Genomic DNA, 23,437 nt, shown 5'->3' with positions numbered 1-23,437 from the left:
GAATTGCTTAAGGTTTGAATTCTGGGGTTAGGTTGAGTTGATTTGAGTCCCTAGCTATTGTTTTTGATGCTTGAGAATGGTTTTAAGCAAGCTTGAGTTTTGAAACTCAAGCTTTGAGCTTTAATGGCATAAATTGAATTATTGGTTTGTTCTGTGATTTGTTGGTTGGAAATGGATGTTTATACATTGTATAGGTATACTGGAGAGTTTGGTAAAGTTTGGGATTGAATTGAATCAAGGGGGATAATTTTTTGGTTCCCAGCAGCAGAACCGGAATTCCGGTTCTGGGTGGCTTGTACCAACCGGTCGACCGGTTGGTGACCCAGAACCGGGATGCCGGTTGGGAACCGGTTTACCTGTTGGGGGATTTTCCAGAACCCTAGTTTTGGCCAATTTTGAGATATTTAGGGTATTGCCATGAGGTTTATCGATAGGGAAACTTTTAGTTTCAAGTTTTAAGTCCCGGAAAGTGATTTAGCGAGTCACTCATCTGTGTTACCATTATTGTGATTAGGGCATCCATCTAGGACGTGAATTCCGTTCAGGTCGGCCAGCACACTTGAATTCGGAAAACAGGTAAGAACTGTGTATACTGTATGATGTGATTATCTGAATGTGTGTATATGTGTTTATATATGCATGCTTGAATTATGTTAAACACTACCAACACTTGTATGAATAAGTTATAGAGTGCATTGGTACAGTGATTGTCGTGATTATGAGTACGATACAGTGATACCAACACAAGCATGGAAAAATGCTAAGGTGTGTGGTACATCACTCAGTGTTACTCTGTGATCGGGATAAACCCTACCAACACTCGTACAGTAAGGTACGATGTGTATGTGGTATAGTGGTTGTACCCTGGTAATGAACGTTCATACTCATCTGTTAAGCTCTGTAAATAGGTGTATGGGCGCCTATTTACAGGTCGGAAATTATATGGTATGTTATATGCATTTCTTACTGAGTCTGTTGACTCACAGTTTCTGCTTCCATGTGTAGGTAAAGGAAAGACGAAGACTGAACAGGAGTGAACCTGAGCCCGGATGAGATTGTACATGTCAAGCAGCGCGACCTGGAGTGTTCGGACTCGGGACATCTGGGAGTTGTATTGTGCGACCTGTAAATCTGTATATTTTGGATAGTATGCTTGAAAAGTAAAGTTTGTAAAGTTTTAAAAATCGGGATCCCGGCACTTGTAAATATTTTATTAAATTACAAAGTTTGGTATTTAATGCAAAAATTTTAATTTGACACGTTTTTCGAGAAATTTCTTTGGTTAGCAAAGATTGCACAATTATTGAAAAAGCACTGTAGCGTGCCTTAGCATTAGGGCGTTACAAAATTTCTGTTTGGATTCTAAAATTAAAGTCAAAGACTTAAATTCAACCAAATATAATGAGTAATTCTTTCTTGGACCACCACTACTAATACAAACTCTAAGTCAGATTTGCCCATGCAAGTAGGAGATTTCTAAGATTGAGGATTTATATCAATTGGGAATAGAATTTCGGGATTATAATCATATGCGTCATTTAATTTCTTAAGAGAAAATATAGAATGACATGAAATGATTTATAGACCATTCATCCAATGATATGTTTTTAAAGCTAATTCGAAATGAATAAGCTAAGAGAAATTAGGATAATTTCGTTTATAAATAAGAATCCAACGATGCTTCGATTAGCGAAAGACAAAGTAATCTTATTTATGTAATCTTCTTGTTTCATATTGTAAAAATACTAGTCTAAGGTGTCATCAATTGATGAACAGCTAGATGTCGCATATACAATATTTATCTTTCGAGATCTAACACTATTATGTATGTCTAATGGTAAAAATCCACTAGGGATTTATCTCATTTGATAAACAAACATGTTAGACCAGCAATGAAGATTCGAAATTAAACTACAACTTAATAACAGAAAATAACATGGTTCAATATAAATTCATACACAATTCAGAAATTATAAGCATATAGCAAGTAGGAATGACTAGTGAAAATACTAAAACATACAATCCTAAATAATTTCCAAGGTTTTCAATAAACTGATACAGTGTCCCGGTAGACGAGAGTCAAAGCATCATTTATTGAATAGAGTTGTCAGCTCATCTAAAATAGAAACCATTCTAGCAACCTTTTATTCGATCAAAATAAGAATCCAACGTTGTCCCGGTAGGCGAGAGTCAAGGTTATTCTCATTTTATGAGCTTCCACCATTGTTTCATGTTTCATAAGTTTATCTCTAAGTAGTCACCGTAGGGGAGAGTCTAATAGAGACGAAAACTTACAAAACACTTATCAAATGAAATCTTACGGTGTTAAATGCGTTCAACGAATAACCATCCATAGGGGGACGAAGTCTAGCGTCTCGAGGTTATATTGAAAACATTTAACTTTTGTAAGACCAACAATGGAGATCGAATATCTTAATAATAATCAAGCTCATTATTTAAAGTGTGTTGTATTTTCTTTGCTTCTCTTTATTTAATTTATTTATTTTAAATATATATTTATTTAAAATTTCCAATTTAGAATGAAAAATTCTAAATATAAATTTTAATTTAATATTTATAAATTTTACTTAGATGGATATGAAAATAACATGTATTTCTTCCATCTTAGTAATAATTTCTAATAAATATTTAGAAAAATATTCAATTTAAGTTGTTACAAAATTAATATAAATTAATTTACAACTCAAATTTAATTTTCTATAAATATATATTGCATTTCGAAAAATTAAAGTATATAAGAATACAATTTTCGAAAAATGCATATTAAAATAAAAAATAAATCCTGGAAAAATTATTCTAATTTAATGTTGGCCCAAAATTAATTAATAAAATTAATTTACAACAAAAAATATAATTTTCCTATTTAATTAAATATATAAGAAAAATTTCAAATATTTAAGTATGATGATGATAATCAACTTAAATATTAATTTTCTATTTAATTAAATACACAAGAAAAATACTTCAAGCAAAAATATCACCTATCTAGATTTTCCTTTGACTAATTAATTCAATTTCTAATAATATACTTTAATTCAATTTATTTTAAATTAATCAATAAATGAAAAAATCATTGATTTAAGTTGATCCAAGAATTAATTAAAATAAATAATTAATTTACAACTTAATCTATTTTTCAAGATAAAATTCGAAATTCTAGCATTTAAGAAATGCAATTTCGAAAATTGATTAATAAAATAATAATAAAAAAATATATTTTGAAAATTATTTAAATTTAGTTGAAAAAATAAATTTCAACTAAAAATAATTTTCTAGTTAATTAAATGTCATGAAAAAGAAATATTTAAGTATGATGATAAAAATCAACTTAGATATTTAATTTTCAAATTAATTAAATGTATTAAATTCAAGAAATAAATAATTAAGTGTAGAGAATGCTTAATTATTAATTTCTAGTTTAATACTAGGAAAAATATACTTAAAATAAATTGTACCAAAATTAATTAAATAATTAATTTCACAATTTATAATATTTTCCTATTTAATATTAGAAATAATAAGTAGTTTAGAAATAACTATCTAGAAAATATCTTATTTGACTAAGTATCTTTTCCACAAAATTTGAAAAAATATCTAATTTAAGTTGTATTAGAAAAAATCTAGAACTTAAATATTTTTCAAATTTAAATTTAATTAAATATCAAAAATTAAGTTGTAACCACTTAATTTGAAAATATTCCATTTTAAGTTAATATTCGAAAAGATATTAACTTAAAAAATATCTAAAGAATCTTAATAACCAATGCCTAAAATTCCTCAACTTAATTTTGAAATTTGAAATTCAAAAGATATTCAGATTTAAGTTGGTTAGTTGTAGATAACTAAATATCAACTTAAATAAGAATATTTAATGAAAAATTTAAATTAAGTTCCAGAAAGAATCTAGATGGTTATAATTCTATATTTAATTAAATACAAGAAAATACATATAGTTTAGCTTAGAATAAAAAATTCTTTAAACTATAATTTTCTTAAATTAATTTCAAAATAAATGAAATTAATTATGTTGCTAATCAATTTTTATTAGGTTAAACTAGTGTAATTAACCTAGTACAGTCATTCAAATCAGGCAAATGGGCCTTCACAATTGGGGTGGTTTGTGTGAGGGGGTGCTGAGTTCAGTATATCGTACCCACTTCTATGGCTCCCAACTCTCACACAAGGCCCAAAAGAGAGGAATTTAACCTTAATAAGAACAACTGTTATTAATTGAATAAGCCCAATAACTAAATGGGCCTAAATAAATTCTATCAAGAACTATGATAATTTATTTTAGCAACATTAACCTATATGCATCTATAATAAAATCAAACACATAGGCTCACACAGGCACACTTTGGATGGGTCCTATCATGTTGCTAGGTCATACACAGATGAAAGAAGATTGTAAATATACCTGTTACAAATTATTAACTTGACCAAGGGAGCCATCAGATCATTAGATCTGGCAAAAAGTAACCATGGCTATTTGCAATCAAGTAATAATAGGTTTTTAAAACTTACAAACAAGCTAAAACACATACTCCTGCAACAAGGTTAGCTGGATAGTTGGATGTAGGATTTATTTAATTTTAAATTAAATTATTAATTTCGAAATAATTAATTAATTAAAAAAATAAATTTTTTTTTCGAAAATTTTAAAAAAAAATTTGAAAATTCGAAAAATAAAAAAAAATTAAATTTAAAATTAAACCTACAATTTTGAAAAATTAGGTTTCAACCAACCTAAATATCATTTCAAAATTTGCTAACTACTTTTAAATTTTAAATGTTATTTTATAAATAAAAATTAAATAAAAAATTAGAAAAGATAAAAAAATATCTTTTTCAAATTTTAAATGTAACTTAAATAAATAAAATAACAAAATTTAAAACTTAGCAAAATATCTTATATCAATTTAAAATTACATGATTATAAATATCTTATTTTAAATTTAAATAAGGTCAAAATATCTAAAAAGATTTGATTTTAAAAAAAAAATCTTAAAAGATAAGATATAATTAAAAATATCTTAAAAGATAAGATATTTTAAAAAATATCTTAAAAGATTTTATAAATATCTTATAAAATCTGACTTTAAATTTTAAAAAAATAATAATCAAATTTAAAAATAAGATAGATTTTTAAGCAAGAAGATAGATACTAATTCTATTCAAATTCAAATTACACTAATATCTTGAATTAAATTTAAAAAATATAAAATTTATTCAAAATGATAATTAGAATTGAATTAGGAATAGTAATAGTATAAATACAAAACTATACAAAAAATTGGAAGTTAATTCCCTGAAAAAGCATGAAAAATCGAAGAAAAACAAAAAAATTCGAAACTGTACGGACAGATTTGCGATCGCAGGAAAATATCAGCACAGCCCCGATTTTTTCAAATCTTCAAAAATCATAACTAATTCAAATAAAATCCAAATTAAGTTCTGTAAAAGGCTAACTTGCTTAATTTTTTCCATACTATCCAATAAAAATAATTCCAGAGATAAAATCGTAATTATTTTTTACGAAAATTTCACAAACATCAATCAATCATCAAATAACACTCAATACAACATGATATCATCCAAAGAACATACAAACAATCGTTTTAAAGTCCAAATTTCTTGCAAGTAAATCAATTACCATGGCTCTGAGGCCAGTTGTTTGAAATTATTTTACCAGGATCTTAGATCTACTCACAAGTATGTTTATTAACACCCTAAATATGAACTTTCTAAAACGATGAAATAAACACATATAAAGTTTATGAAACCTTACATTGGGTGCAGCGAAATATAATGACTCCTTCCATTCAGATATCTAGCCCTTGATTCCTTTCTGTAGCAGAGCATTATCAATATCTGAACCTGGATCTCTTTCTCTGAATCCTTGATGTTGAATCTCCTTTGCTGATGATCTTTCTTCACGATCTTCCTCACTATGATTGAGGTATTGCTTGATGTGTGTGGGCACTACTCTAATCACTAAGGATTTCGAAATTCAAAGGAAGAAGAAAGAAGAAGTGGTAGCTAAAGATAGGGAGAGAGAAGGCTCAGTTTTTCTCATTCAGAAAGTGTCAGAAGAAAAGTCTAATTTTTCTGAAGCCTTCACTATCTATTTATAGCATTCCACTAGGGTTAGGTTTGAATTATATGACATTAAAATAATGAAAAAATCAATTTAAAACACACACAATAGGTGGCCGGCCATGCCTTAGTGGATTGGGCCTTGGGTTTTGTAATTTTGCAATTTTAACACCTTTTGTATCTGATTTTCTCAAAAATGCCAATTTCCTAATTCAACCATTCAAATGCCAATTCTAACTATTTAATAACTATAAATAATTATTAAATAATATTGTCATTTATCATATTTATTAATTGAACCATACAAAGTATCATAATTAACAAATATGCCCCTATAAACTCTTTCTTTACAATTTCGCCCTTACTTAGTGAAAAATTCACAAATAGACATAGTCTAATTTGAGAATTATAATTGATTAATCAAAACCAATTACATGAGTCTTACAAGCAATATTATCTCAACTAGTGGGGGGACCATGGGTCTATATAACCGAGCTTCCAATAAGTAGATCAAGAATTTAGCACTAAAATTCACTAACTTATTAATTCTTCGTTGAATCCACGCATAGAACTTAGAATTGCACTCTCAGTATATAGAATGCTCTATATGTTCCACCATATAGACACATCATTAGTTATCCATTGTTATAATCCTAATGTGATCAATGATCCTCTATATGAATGATCTACACTGTAAAGGGATTAAATTACCGTTACACCCTACAATATATTTATTCCTTAAAACACTTGACCCCGTATAAATAATATTTCAGCTTATGTGAAATGAGTACTCCACCATTTATGTTCGTTTGGTCAAGCTCGAAGGAGATCATCCTTTGCTTACTATTCGCCAGATAGAAGCTATAGATTCCATGTTTATGCTAGCGCTCCCACTCAATTGCACTACCGTGTTCCCAAAATGTACGTATCACCCTGACCTAAAAGTAGGCTTAACTAACAAATCAAAGAACACGAATAGCCTTTCAAGATTGAGCCTAATCATAATAGGATTAAGAACATTTGATCTAGGATCAACTAGGCGATATTGACTTGAATAGATATTACGGTAAGTTTAACAAATCTAAGTCAAAGTTCAATATCGGTCCCTTCCGTTGCATACTCCATGCATCCAACCTGAGCTTTACTTTAACCAATGTTCTGGAAAGAACATAGTATTTCTCCAAATACAAGTAAACTCTTGTTGTAGATTATCATATCAGTAAAACACTGTGTCTGATAAATCTAAGAAACTTTATTCACATAGTCATGTTTACTTTCCAATGTGTTGACGGCACAATAAACAGGATCAAGTATGTGAAAAGGGTTTCAGATGAATTTATACATTATGTACATATAATCATGAAATAAATCATGTGAACCATGCAACATTAAATGTTATTTCTGATCTATATTAATAAGTAAATCTGATTATATTGAAATGAGTTTTATTTAGGGCATAAAACCCAACATGTTCGTGTTGTGCTGAGGACTTAAATTTACTAAAAGTTCCTGACACGAACACGACACGTGACACGAAGAAATTAAAAAACACAGACACAAACACGACTCGAATAAGTTCATGTCGTGTCGAACCCACAAAATCGCATATGTGTTGGCGGGTTGTAAACTAAATTGTTGATTTTAATGTCATCATGTCATGTTTGTGTTATGTTGAATTTTGAAATTTATTTTAGATGGTAGACATGAACATGACCCGTAACATTAAAAAATGATAAAACACAAATACAAGTAGCAAAATTTTCATGTCGTCGTACCATTTAATTTATTTATTAATTAGACTTAATAAAGTCTCTTAATTAACAAATAAACCCTTAAATCTCTTTTCTTCACAATTAAGCCCTAGCTTAGTGAAAATTCATAAATAAGACATAATCTAATTTTAGAATTATAATTGATTAATGAAAATCAATTAACTGAGTCTTACAAGCAGTATTGTCTCAACTAGTATGGGGACCATAGGCCTATATAACCGAGCTTCCAATAAGCAGATCTAGAATTTATCAAGTAAATTCCCTAACTTATTAATTTCTTATTGCACCACTATAGATTTAGAGTTGTACTCTCAATTATATAGAACGCTCTATATGTTCCTGTTACGAAAATTATAAACACTACGCAAGTATACGCAGTCAAGTAGTAGCTCACGCAAGTGAGGTCGAACCACAGGGAATTGGATTAATTACTACTAAACTATACCTATAATTCTATTTGGCAAATCGAAAGTATTTATGATTTAAAAGAATTAAAGTAATTCAGAAAACTTAATAACACAGTTAAAGTTAAGCAAGATGAGATGATAGGGAGGAGAATCCTGTTGTCGTTTACCCAAATCGTTAATGCCTAATTACTTTCCTATTCTTGAAGTGAATGACAGATTATAAAGTAACCTAGCTCTTTTCAGATCTTTTAGGTTCTAAATCACATGTTATCTAATTAATTCCTTAATTAAACTAATATGACATCAGCATTAGGTAATAATCTACTCGTCACATAAGTCATGTGAATACTCTCGTTTCACATAGAACATCGATTATCCAAATTTTAGCATTCTCAATTCTCACTTTTCAGATTTCGAATTGAGATCATAAAGCATGCGCAAGGTGATCAATCTTAAACATGAAATTAAACACAAATTAAGATAATTTCACAAACAAGAATGGAGGAATGGCAATTAAACATTAACTAGGCAAAACATTAAACAACAATCATCATCCTCCCTAAATGGGAAATTTAGTTCAGAAATAAATCCATAACCATTCCTATAACAATATTCAACATAAAGAAATTAAAGAGGAATAAAGAAAGAAACTGTTGGTGGATGAATTCTGGATCTTCACTTTGAATCACTCTGCTCTTCCTGCCGCTCTCTGCTGTGTTTTAGGGTTCCAAATCGCTTCCCCTGACTTCCAATCGCAGTTTTCTATTTATAACTAATTTTCAGGGTTCGAGGGACAAAAATACCCCTGGGCCGTACGGGATCTCGCCCCGGCCAAGCTCTCCCTCGCCGCGGCCAAATAAGTGCCTAAAATACATGGTTCTGTAAGTTTCAAATGGCCGCGGCGAGGGTGTATCTCGCCGCGGCGACTGGGGCTTCAAAAATCCTGCTTCTGCCTTCGTGATCTAGCCGCGACCAAGTTGTATCTAGCCGCGGCCAGATATGCATTTTTCCTCAAAATGGTGTTTTTCTTGGCTCAGCTTATCTTTTACTGGATTTTTGCATCCCGAGACCTCTATTATTCCAAAGAACCTGAAAACATAGAAAACAAGCGTAATTCCGTCCCAACACAGTGAAAAACGTACATAAAACGGATCCAAAATATAGGCTAAAAATAGCCTAACAAACTCCCCCAAACTGAATCTTTGCTCGCCCCCGAGTAAGACTAAGACTCAAACTAGAAACAAACTAGAAACAAACAACGCAATAGATAACTAAACTTTCCAACGATTGAACTGCTACCACCACCTGCACAAATAAAAAAAAGAAAAATTAAATTGGCCTCCATTTATCAAAGTTAATGTTAGATATAAGTTAGTTATTTTATTGATTACCCACAATCATTATGATAATCGGAGCACTATATATGATTAGATTTAGATATTAGAAAGCTTAGATATATAATGCTGGTGTGACCTTGGGGCAGTAGATAATTTAAATTTATTTATATAACAAAGCATAAAAAGGTATAAAAGAATTATTATTATGGTGGTGGACTCACATCTACATCTGACAAGAAATGAAATACTCATGGAAGATAAACAAATTAAAAGAAATATGAAAAACTCATTAGTTTTTTCACAAACATGTAATTTTAAATAATAATAATCACTACACTATAAGACTTTGTTCCCTTTTACTCTCAACTTTTAGAGATGAGAGAAAAAAAAGTTATGGAATGATCTGAAAAATATATATAAAAAAATAGGGTAGGTATAAGAGATTAAGAGCTTCTATCATCCCTATATGGAATGCAATTAGAAAAAAAAAACTATTTTCTTTGACAGAGTTTTAATGACTTTTTTTTTTTTAAATGCAAAGTTTTTTTAAAAAAAGAATTAGAAAAGAAACTATTTTCTTTGAGAGAGTTTTATAATGACTTTTTTTAAATGCAAAGTTCTTTGACAGGATTTTATCAATAGATAAAACATGATAATTTTAAAAAGAAATGAAAAACTACACAATCTATAGTTTTTCAATCTCATTTTTTATTTTTTTTGTATTGTTCATGACTATGTTTTCTTGTAGTTTATTTCAGATCATATTTTAGAATTTTATTTTAGCTTTAATAATAGTGATAGTTATTTTTTTCAATTAATTTTTTTAAATGAATTTAGTGAAAAAAAATCTATTTAAAAGAATTTCATAAGTAAAATATTGAATGACTTAAAAAAATGATTATCTTATTTTGAAATAATAATGCTAATCTCTTAATTGTTAGATGTTATTTAAAATAGTTGTATTATTTGATTAATCTTGTTAGTTGTATTTTTTTAAAAAAAAAATCTCATTTTTTATTTATATTATTAAATATAAAATTTATTAGTAGTATGATGTTATAAATTTATTTCTATTTTAAAAGGAAAAAAAACTTTTTTCTCTTAGTTTAGTTATAGTTAATTAATTACATATTAATTAGTATTTATATAATTAAAAAAATAAAATATAACAAACAAAAAGAAAGATACAATATGTTTAATATTAATTGATTTAACATTATTTTAAAATATATTATTTGACACTTATAAATAATAGGTTATAGGTGTAAGAATTTTTTCCTAGGCTCAATACTATTTTAAAAATTTAATATTTTTATTGGGTATATGTAAGTCTATATTAGTTAATGTGCATGCTCAAAAGTCATACACATCAATGATTAAAAAAAATATTCCTATACTATGAGAACAAAACAAGGGTATGTACCATAGAATTATTTTATCTATATATATATATATATATATTCTATACAAAACTAGAGCTGTACAAAAAAAATTGTAAACCGCCGAACCTAATAATTCGCCCAAGCCGAACCGAAAAAATTGATAAAAATTACAAACTGAAATAACCCGAAAAAATTACAACCGGCCCAATCTGTTAATTGGGCGGGTTGAAAATAAGTCCAACCCGCCCAATTAAATTGAATAACCCGACCAACCCGACTTTGGCTTTTTTTTTTTACTTTTTAATTTTCATTATGTATAACAAAAATGATTAAATATATAATAATATAAAATTATATACTTAATTGTTAGTTTCAAAGTCATATATATTGTGTTGTGCTTTGGTAGAATTTGATATTTTTAATTTATCTTTTTAATTTTTATTGACTTTGAAGAAAAAAAATTTGGCCGGTTTGGGCGGGTTAACCCGACCAAACCGTTGGTCGGTTTACAATTTTTATTTTAAATTAGGCAGGTTGCACTTAAATTTTAGCAACTCGAACTTTAGATTGGGTTAGAAAATATATAGAATAAACTGCCCAAACCGACCGATGTACAACCCTATATAAAACTAGTAAACATCCCGCGCTTCACGGCGGATATATAAAATATTTTAAATTATATATTTTAATTAATAATTATTACTTAGTAAAATTATATTAAAATTTTAATTTTATTATTAAAAAATTTGTGACATAAATATTTAAAATATTAAATTTATTGCTATAAATATCGAAATTCGAAAAATAGTAGCATAAATCCTCAAATTTCTAAACTTAACAGTTTTATAATTTTATTGGTACCCAATATAATGGTCGTGAAGGGAGGTCAAATCAAAGAACAAAAAGAAGACAGATTTGAGTTTGGATTTGATTCATTTATGGTTTAATTTTTATTCTGATGTGTGTGTTAAGTTTTAGGCTCAAATTTTATTGTGTGTGTTTTTAATGTTTGAGTTTTAGTGTTTTATTGGGATTCTACTGTTTGAGTTTGCGTTTATGAGATCTATTTTTTTTTATTTATTTATTTTCATAAATTTTTAGAACTTAAAATTTGATGTTGTTTTCATTGATTATTAGAATTGAGAATTTGATTTTTCATATGGGAATTAAAGTTTGTCTTTTCGTTTCATTGATTGGAAAATATTAGTAGAAAGTTTATGCAATGAGAATTTTGAATATATGAAAATAGAATTGAAAAAGAGCATTTGAATCGAGAATCAAAATTTAGTGTTAATCTCCTTAAAAAAAACTCTATTGTTAATATGTAAAAATAACGTAGCTGGAAGAAGATGAAATATAATAAATAATTTGAGGATATAAATATGAACTACAATGATGACATCAACTTTATATGATCGAGATATAAAAATAATACATTATGAAAAAGTTTGATTCATAATCTCACACCTGTTTTTTTTTTTTTGTTCAATTCATAATGTTTGATTCATAATACATTCCTTTATAAAACAAAAAACGACTCTTTTTATATTCTGTAAAGTAAAAAAAAACTCTTCACATATATATATAATTATGAATACGTATATATATAATTTAATAATTATTTAATTTAATATTAATATGCAATTATTATTAAATTTCATATGCAATCTACTATGATATATATACGTATATATTTATTATTATATATTTTTTTTTAAAAAAATAATTAATTTATCATAGATATTTTTAAGGAAAAATTATTAAAATAATAATAAAATATTAATTTATAAATTTATGTTATAATAAAATATTAAAAATGAGAGAATTAAGGAAAAAAAAAAAAGAAAAATAGTTTAAAGATATTTTAGACCGTCACGTCACCGCCTCATTCTTTTCCTTTATATATATAATAATAATATATAATTTATATTTTATAAATTTAAATGACCATAATTTAATGATACTATATCAAGTTAGACTTTATTTTATATTTAATAAACATCTTAAATTTAAAATTTTGGTTTCTAACTATATTATAGTGTGTAATACGTTTATCTATATTTCACTTAATTCTATTTTTTAAATATTTTAATAATTGATTAATTAATTAAGAAAGATATTTGAAAAAATGATTCCTAATTTTGTTTCAAGCCATTAACTTCTTTAACTAATTCTATTATTTAAATATCTCTAATTCATTATAACAAATATCTCTTAAAAATATCTAGTGAAAATTACATGAAATGTAGGATTTCAAAAAAAAAAAAAAAGTTACAAAAATATGACATTTATAGGTTTGCCACTCTTCTATGATATTTTTTCACATTTAAGACTTTTTATGGTATTTGATATGCCATATTTTTGTAAACCTATTATCCAAACCCATATTTCATATTTTTGTTTCTAACTTAATTAGTTTTATTTTTTTTAGTTTATTTTACATTTACATTTTAGGGTTTCTTTCTATTTGAAAAATTTATACTAAATACTATTTTTTTTTATTCAAACATTAGATTTATAATTTGACAAAGAAAGTTTTACATTTATACTTTTCTTAATTTTTTTTTTCTTTTTTACTGTTTTTTACTTATTAAAGTTTTAAAAAGCCTTTTTTTTTTGTCTTTTTTAGTCAATTTTGGCTCTCTTTTTTCTTTTCATTTTTTAAGTCAGCTGCTAACTTTTTTTTTCTTTCTTTCTCTTCTCTCTCTAATTTTCATTTTTTTTTTCTATTTTCTCTTTGTGTCTATCTTTTTTTTTTTTATTTTATTTCTCATTATTTTTTTTTCTCTTTGTATATATATAAATATATATAATAAGTATACATTTTTGTATCTCATTTTTTTTTACAGAAATTAAACTTGTTTTTTTTTAAAACTACTATTTGTTTTTTTGTTTTTTTTGTTAAAAACTAATTATTTTATTAAAAACAGCAGAAAAAAAAACCAATTTCATTAATATCATCATGAAAAAAAAAACAATATAAAAAAATCATAAACTAAAAAGAATACAAACTTTAAAAACTAGTTTCATCAACATTGAAAGAAACTAATAATTTCATTAAAAGAATAAAAAAAAATAGTTTCATCAACAAGATAATGAAAAAAATTTAAATCTAAAAACGATACTAACTTTAAAAACCAGTTTCATCAATATTAAAAGAAACTAATTATTTCATTAAAAGAGGCAAAAAAAAAATAGTTTCGTCAATAACATAATGAAAAATACACAATGTCTAATAATTAAACTTTTACAAACGATACTAAATTTTAAAACCAGTTTTGAACATAAAAATTTTATATCAATACTGAATAACCAAACTATTAGAATATTTCTATATTAGGAATAAAATAATATTATTGATTTTGTGATAAATGAATATTTTATATTCATTGAATCTGGACAAAATCAATTACGTAATATTCTATATATGGTCAAATTTCAATATTCATTACCTGAATTAATTGTCAAAATATTCTGACAACTAATGTGGCGCAGATTCTGATAGAGTATCTCACCTATAAATATAGGGTCTCGGTCCTTGAGCTCCTCACTCATTCTGTTCATAACAGTAAATTCCATCTAAAGAGAGTTGAGAGAGCGAGGAAGCCCGATTACCCACATCAATCAGTTTCTTTTACAGATCGAGCTTATGTGGGACTAAAGATTCAATGGCTGGAGGTATTTCGATCCTATATTCATATAGTGTATATGTTTATTTATTCTGCATGTTATATACACATACATATGTTTGAGTTTATACATAATAAATGTCTAACAGTTGGTATCAGAGCGATTTTATCTCTGCCTTGATTTTATTTGAGATTCATATATATATACTTCATTTTTTATATCAACCGAGATTTTTTATATAATGACATGTCATTTTTGGTAGAGAGTTTTTGAGCCCACTCCATACGACGTGTCGTTTTTCCCTTATGTGAAAAAATGACATGTCGTTTTTCAGTATAAATTTTTGAACCCAAGGTTGTACGACGTGTCGTTTTCTCTTATGAGAAGAACAACATGTCGTTTTCCATCATGAATTTTTTGAGTTCGACTCCGAACGACGTGTCATTTTTCAGGGTAGATTTTTCAAAAAAAAAATAAAAGGAAAATTGAGAAAAATTTAAGGAAATTCCGAAATTTTATTATTTTGATTTATTTTTAGAATTTTATTTTATTTCCTTATTTTTGTTGATTTAGTCAATTAAATTATATTTGTTTAAACTTTCTACTCTTATTTAACATATATCTTCATATATTATATGTTATTTAGTAATAAATTATTATGGAAAGTTTTTAATTTGGTAAGTTAATTACATGCTTTATTTTTACATGTAATTACAATAATTGTGATATTTTAAGAATGTGAATATTTGATTATTCTACAATTAAGTGCACAATTATTATATTTATTTACCAATTAAGTAATTTACTGATTGAATTAATTGATAATCTGTCATTAAATATATTCTTTAATTTTGCATTTAATTCATTTCATATAATTAATTGTACTAATTTGTATATTTACCTTATTTGTACAAATTAATTATTAGTGCAAATATTTAAGATATTATATGGTCATAAATGCATAATTAATTATATATTATGGAATTAGGCATTTAATTTATTATCATACAATAATTGTATTAATTTGTATTTATTTGGCAATTTTTTTTTAATACAATTAATTTTGATTTGTCTGATTAAATGTTATTTATAAATTCCTTTTATACTGCTAGATATATTTAGAAATATTCAAACATTAAGATAGGTTGAATATTTTATGTAGCACATTAAGTTTCATAAAATTTCATAATATTATTCATAAAATATTCATAAAATATTCCTAAAATAAATAAAATATGAATAAAATGTAAGTAATCTTGTGGTTTGACATAAGAAAACATGAACCTGAGACAAATGCTCATATCTAGAACGATTTTTAATGATCTTCGGATGACAACACTAGAAGCACTAATCTCGGTGATTGTCTTTTATGTTAATAACGAAATGACTTTTAGGTAGAGCCCAAAACCTAATGTCAAAGTGAAAATAAAATATTATATAATTAGGGAGTAGCCACATCATCCTTATTTATATAAAATTATATATTAATTAAAATTCACCTTAATGGACATAACTTGTAATTAATTATATAGGTATAATAATTTTACAGCACAGAGATTTTATTATATTTGTATAATTAACTAGGATAATATGTTAAATTAAATTCTCTTAATTTACCCCACTGGGAGTTATGGGGATTTAATTTAATAGTGTTATCACAAATTTAATTAAGATAGATAATAAACCTTCATTTTTCTAAACTAATCGTTTAATTAAATCTATCATAAGGTTCATTTAATTTAAAATTTAGCCCACAGACAATTTTAAATTTAGTGAAATTTTAATATTCAGTTTATACTTTGGTGTCTAGTGAACCACATAATTTTAAATAATTAGGGAGTAATCACAGTATTCTTAATTATATAAAATTATATATATTAAGTGGACCAAGATCACATAATGGACATGAATTATGTGAACATAATAATCTTACCCTACAAGGATTTTATTATCTCCACATAATTAATATGTTAAATTAAATTCTCTTAACTTATCCCACAAGAAATTATGTAGATTTAATTTAATAATTTTATCATAAAGTATAAAATTTTGAAACATTTATAAATAATTAAGTGTTTCATACCTTTCATTGAGATAGAAATATTAAACTTTAAGTTTTTTATAAATTGTGTAAATTTATCATAATCTACATCTAAATGTAATCTTATTAGATTAAAAATTTAGCCCACAGGCAATTTTTGTTTAATAAGATTTCATATTTAAGCATGTTTATTCATTGGTAAAAACATGATTCATTTAAATCTCAAAACTATATATGTAATTTTATTACATCACTATTCATAAATTTTTCCATACCAGTAAAAATTTCCAAAATTTATTCTGATAACTTCATCTAAAATGTACAGTTTTTACTGTATAATTAAGAAAAATAAATCACGCTTTATTATCACCAATAAATTTTAATTTATTGTGTATGAATTCATTCTAATATAGTTAATGTGATTATTAACACATAGTGAATTATTTTAGATTGTTATTCCACATTTATAATTTCTTGCAAGGTTTACATATAAACCTAAGAAAGTCAGTAATTGTGAGCAAATCTTATCCACAGACAAGATAAGTTCTCACATTTAGAAGTTTAAGGAACAAGCAATATAGTAGTGACTTTGTTTTATAATTGGCAAAGACCTTTATGTTACAAGATTCTATTGAAACTTGATTTAGACACATTTAGAGGTCTTTACTACAAAATGATGTCACTCATAAAGATATGCAAGTTCAATTTGACAATAAGAAATGCGTTATTAATAAGAATTCTTCTACATTATAGCACCAAAAATTATGGAACATATATCCATAAATAGAATAAATATTAGTAAATGGTGGGGATATTCATTTCACTTGATTTTACTAACTTTATTTAGAACTTGTGTGAAATTCATTAAGAATTTGTATTCCAACAAGTCAAAATCGATGCACATTAGAATTATATCATATTAGAAATAATACAAGTCAATTAATTTTGAAGATATGGACTCAAATTTTGCATCTCATTTTTAACAATTACTCACATAAATTATATTTCTACAAAAGTATAGATTTATATGTTTCAAAGACATTTAAATCTTAAGTAGAGAAATAATGCATTTTGCATATTAAGATAGTGATATCAAATATAAAATACAGAATACTACATTAAAATTCGTGAGTATGGATAAATTCCCAGTCCATTTGCAAAGTTTCTTTAAAAGCATGAGTTCATTGCCCGATACATATGCTTGGTACACCCAAATTACAGTGTGTGACAGATTTAAGAAACTAAGCAATTTTTGGACATGGGGTGGAGCCTACATAGCAAACTCCAAACCTTCCTAAATCTTTGTCTATTGATACTCTTCAATGTGGGTGTACATATCGAATCGGTTTCTAACCAAAGTTGTTTCTCGAACATATTTTGAGTTGTGATAAGGTTGAAAACCGACTTGGTGACATGTACACATTTTATAAATACCCATATATAGTTAGAGTACAATTGTCAAAAAAAAAAAAATCTGGGCCCAAAACCATAAATGAGCATATTTCATCTGAAAAGCTATAAGGTTTAAGGTTTACATATTTTATTATCCATCTCACAACACTAGAACTGTGAAATTAAGAATTGACTTGATCAGTGGGAGTGATCAATCTAGGAAACTAGTTTCTGAGAAAGATCATTCATATTTTCTCAAACTTCCACCTCAAGTGTTAGATTAATTATGATTCTCAACAACCCTTAAGGTTATTGAGAATTCATAACTAATCATTAATAATCTACAAGTCATTGATAAAATTCTAATAAGTTATGTTATTTAGTAATTGCTTACAATTTCTAAAACAACATGCATATTGAACCATTTGCTCTTTTAAGAGTTTGTTGGTCCATCCTTAAGATGACTTATTAGAACAATAAGATCAATATTTTCTAGTGATTACATTCTGTACAATAGGAGTTCATCTACAATATTAATTTGAGACACAAATTAAACTATGGAATGCAAAGAATTAAAATTACAGTACAATATGCCATGAATGAAAAAATAAATATCTTAAAGAGCAATGAAGTTTATCTTTAGTAAAGTTGCCTAATGAGGTGGAGAATATTAATTAGGCATAGGTTTTTAACCAATAATATTAATTAGGCAACATGAAGAAATATAAAGATATAAAACCACATTCATTGCTAAGAAGTTCATTTTGAAATCAGAATCAATAACAATGGAGATTTACATTCTCACTTATTTTTATAGATGATTCTATTATAGACCTTGGCATTTGTTGCTCGTTTCAATTCATTAATTAATTCCAAACAGTGAACTAGAGGAGAAGGTATACAGACTGTCAAAGATTTTTCTCTAATAGTGGTGAACATATGCAAGCTTAAGGTGTCTACCTATAGATTAATACAAACATCTCACAAATTGGTATTATATCATCTTTTCCTTTAGGTTTGAAAAGAGAATTATGGAAATAATTATATACCAGAAGGTTGGTGGGAGTAATATTTGTTTTATATATAGACGATATGTTACTTGCAAATGATGTTAAAAGTTTTCTATATAATGTGACAGAATTCATATCTCAAATTATTATTTTGAGATAATGAATATAAATAACATATATAATTTTAATTAATTAGAGAGTAACCACAGTATCTCTGATGAAATAAAATTATATATTATTCATCTGATATAACTTTTATCTTTAAGTGTGATAAATTCAACTCGAACCAGCATTTGAAAAATGATATGGAGTGAGAATAAATTAAGAACATTCATTTGCTTCTAATTTTTGAAGCCTAATGTATGCCTAAGAGTCTGAATAAGATTTTGCATTGCATTTGTTGCAGGATCGTTAACTAGTATCAGAATAAATAAAGTTAAGACCACTTTACTTTTTCATACAAAGTGATGAGGTGTCCTTAAGATACTAAAAATTATATTCATTCATATTTTGTTAAAATGAATTGACCATCTGGAAATATAGTTAACCAATTAGATTATAACGTACTTCACTGGTTGTATTGATTCACGTAAATCAATATTTTATTACGTCCTTAAGATTACCAGTAAGTTCTATTGTGTAGAATCTTGATTGCTATTTCTACTACAGAAGTCAAATTCATTTATTGTTTTGAGGCCATCTCGTATGATGTATTATAGAGTTTCATAATAGGCCTAGAGTTCAGAATTACATTAGGCCATTATGAAAATTTTGCGATAAATTCAGCTACAATATTTATGGCTAATAACTATAAGAGCACTGGTCGAAGCTAGCATATCGACATTAAGTATTTATTTCATAAAAATGTGTGATAGGTGGTCATTAATCACACAAACTAAATTGGGTAATCACATATCCTTGACTAAAGGCATGCCGCACCACAAATTCAAGGATCATAAAGTAAATATGGGTTTCAGTTAACCCATAAAAGAATGCAATAAAAAACCATAAAAAGAATAACAAAAAAAAAAAACAGTGGAATGTGAGAAACCAGTTAGTAAAACAACCAAAATAAAAACAAACAAATAAAAACCAGTTACTTGAAATAATCAAATAAAAAATTGAAACTTAAAACTCAATTATGAACAACAATAAAAAAACCAGTTATGAAACTAGTTATTAAAAAAAACCAGTTATGAAAATAATAAAATAATATGTGTGTCAGAAACTGATTATTTAAAATAAAATAAAAATTATTGTTCAAATATCATACAATAATAAAACTGGTTTTATACAAACTAAAAAAAATACAATAATATTATAAAAAATGGAGCAACCCCATTACAGAACAGTTAAAACCTGTAAAACCAGTTTTGACGCTATAAAAAATCATAACAAAATATAAATGTTAATTATAAAGTTAACTGAAACCAGTTAGTAAAACAACCAAAATAAAAACAAACAAATAAAAACCAGTTACTTGAAATAACAAATAAAAAATTGAAACTTAAAACTCAATTATGAACAACAATAAAAAACCAGTTATGAAAACTAGTTACTTAAAAAAAACCAGTTATGAAAATAATAAAATAATATGTGTGTCAGAAACTGATTATTTAAAATAAAATAAAAATTGTTGTTCAAATATCATACAATAATATTATAAAAAATGGAGCGGCCCCATTACAGAACAGTTAAAACCTGTGAAACCAGTTTCGACTTGTGAAACTAGTTTCGACGCTATAAAAAATTATAACAAAATATAAATGTTAATTATAAAGTTAACTGAAACCAGTTTCATCAGACAATCAAATAAAAAAAATACACACACACAAATACAAAAACAAATACTAATCACACATATAATCAAAACAACACACCATGCATAACAATATTAAAAACAAAACATAAGTATAAGTTTGGAATCTAAAAACAAAATAATAAAAAAGTAACTTAAAATTAAAAATTTGTAATAACATAATGAAATTATTTTTTTTATTCTTTTAATGAAATTATTAGTTTCTTTCAATGTTGATGAAACTGATTTTTAAAGTTTGTATTATTTTTAGATTATATTTTTTTATATTATTTTTTTTTTCAGGATGATGTTGATGAAACTAGTTTTTTTTTTTTTGATGCTTTTAATGAAATAATTAGTTTTTAACAAAAAAACAAATAAAAAAACAAACAGTAGTTTAAATAAAAAAAACAACTTTAATTTCTGTAAAAAAAACAATATTTACAGTTGAGATTATTTTTTATTTATTTTAGTGTTTTATTTTTTAAAAAAAGAAACACAAATTCAAAGTTTTTTATGGCATTCCTCATGACTTTTTCCCGTATTTGTAATTTTTTTTTTTTAAAAAAATACCATATTTAGGGTAATTAAGTTTTTATGCTATATATATCAAAAAATATCTTCATTTTTCTATATTTTTGTAAATAGCCCAAATATCTATAATAATTTATTAATATATATATATACACAGTTTTTTTATGGGTTATTTTCAAAAATATGGGAAAAATTATTAATGTTATGATAAATATGGCATAAAAAGTAAATGCCACTAAATATGGTATTATCTAACCAATCAAACTAAAAATATAGTTTTTTTTTTTCTAAAAAAACCATATAAAACATTAAAAATAAATTTGAATTTAAAATTCATAAAAAATAAAAACTTAATTAAATTACCATAAAAAATATTAAAATTCCCTACATATTTATTTATTTAAAAAATAATACAAATAAAACTATAGTAATCGCCGAAGTTGTCACTCGTGCTGGAAAAGTCACTGAAGTTTGATGCCGGCACCGGAAAAGTCGTCGGAGTAGTCGCCGGTGCCAGAAAAGTCGCCGGAGTTACTGTCGCCGCCGAAAAAGTCGTCAGAATTAGCATTGTCCCTGGAAAAATCTGTTGGGTTTTATGCCCTAAATAAAACTCATTTCATATAATCAGATTTACTTATTAATAAAGATCAGAAATAACATTTTATGTTGCATGGTTCACATGATTTATTTCATGATTATATGTGTATATAATGTATGAATTCTTTTTAAGTCCAGAACATATGAGTTGGTTAAAGATTATAGTGTTGTCAGCACAGTGGAATATAATCTTAATCATATGTTCAAAAGTTTATTCCCTGATTTGTCAGAACACTGGATTTAGACTGACATGGCATAATCAGCGATAGGTATTCTTACACCTTGGAAAAGTGTTATGTCCTTTCCAGGACATTGGCAAAGTTTACCAGTATCGGATGTATGGAGTATACATCAGAAGGGACCGATATTGAACTTTGATTAGATATGTTAAAATTTACCGTAATATCTATTCAATTCAATATCACCTGTTGATCCTAAATCACATGATCGAAATCCTGATATGGTTAGGTTCAATCTCAAGAGTGTTACTCGTGTTCTTTGATTTGTTAGTTAAGCCTAGTTTTGTATCAGGGTGATACGTACATTTTGGGAACACGGTAATGCAATTGAGTGGGAGCGCTAACATAAATATGGAATCTATAGCTTCTATTTGGCAAATAGAAGTAAAGGATGATTTCCTTCGAGCTAACCAAACGAAGATAAATGGTGGAGATCTCATTTCACTTAGGTGAAATATCATTTATACAGGGTTAAGTGTTTTAAGGATAAAATACATTGTAGTGTGTTACGGTAATTTAATCCCTGTATAGTGTAAATCATCTATATAGAGGATCATTGATCACATTAGGGTTATAACAATGGATAACTAATGACGTGTCTATATCGTGGAACATATAGAGCGTTTCTATATGACTGAGAGTGCAATTCCAAGTTCTAAGTGTGGATTCAATGAGAAATTAATAAGTTAGGGAATTTACTTGGTAAATTCGGTTCGACTTATTGGAAGCTCGGTTATATAGACCCTTGGTCCCGATACTAGTTGAGACCATACTGCTTGTAAGACTCAGTTAATTGATTTTAATTAATCAATTATAATTCTAAAAGTTAGACTATGTCTACTTTATGAATTCTCACAGTTTAAGGATTAAATCGTAAAGAAAAGGGTTTCTAGGTTTAATTATTAATTAAGAGACTTTGTATGTCTAATTAATAATTATTTTAAATGACAATATTATTTAATAATCTATTTTAGTTATTAAATAATTAGTTTTGGCATTTAAATGATTAGAATTGGAAAAATGACATTTTTGGAGAAATTGAAATAAAATTGAGGAAACTGCAAAATCCAAGTGAGGCCCATATCACCCTATGGCCGGCACCTCTTTGTGGGTTTCCCAATTATTATTTTCAATTTTAATTGCCATGTAATTGCTAATCAAGGCCTAGCAAAAATAGGAAA

The sequence above is a fragment of the Cannabis sativa genome, chromosome 5 (genome assembly GCF_029168945.1).
Source record: "Cannabis sativa cultivar Pink pepper isolate KNU-18-1 chromosome 5, ASM2916894v1, whole genome shotgun sequence".
NCBI lineage: Eukaryota > Viridiplantae > Streptophyta > Magnoliopsida > Rosales > Cannabaceae > Cannabis > Cannabis sativa.
The sequence above is the reverse complement of the archived record's forward strand: the minus strand, read 5'-3'. Positions refer to the sequence as shown.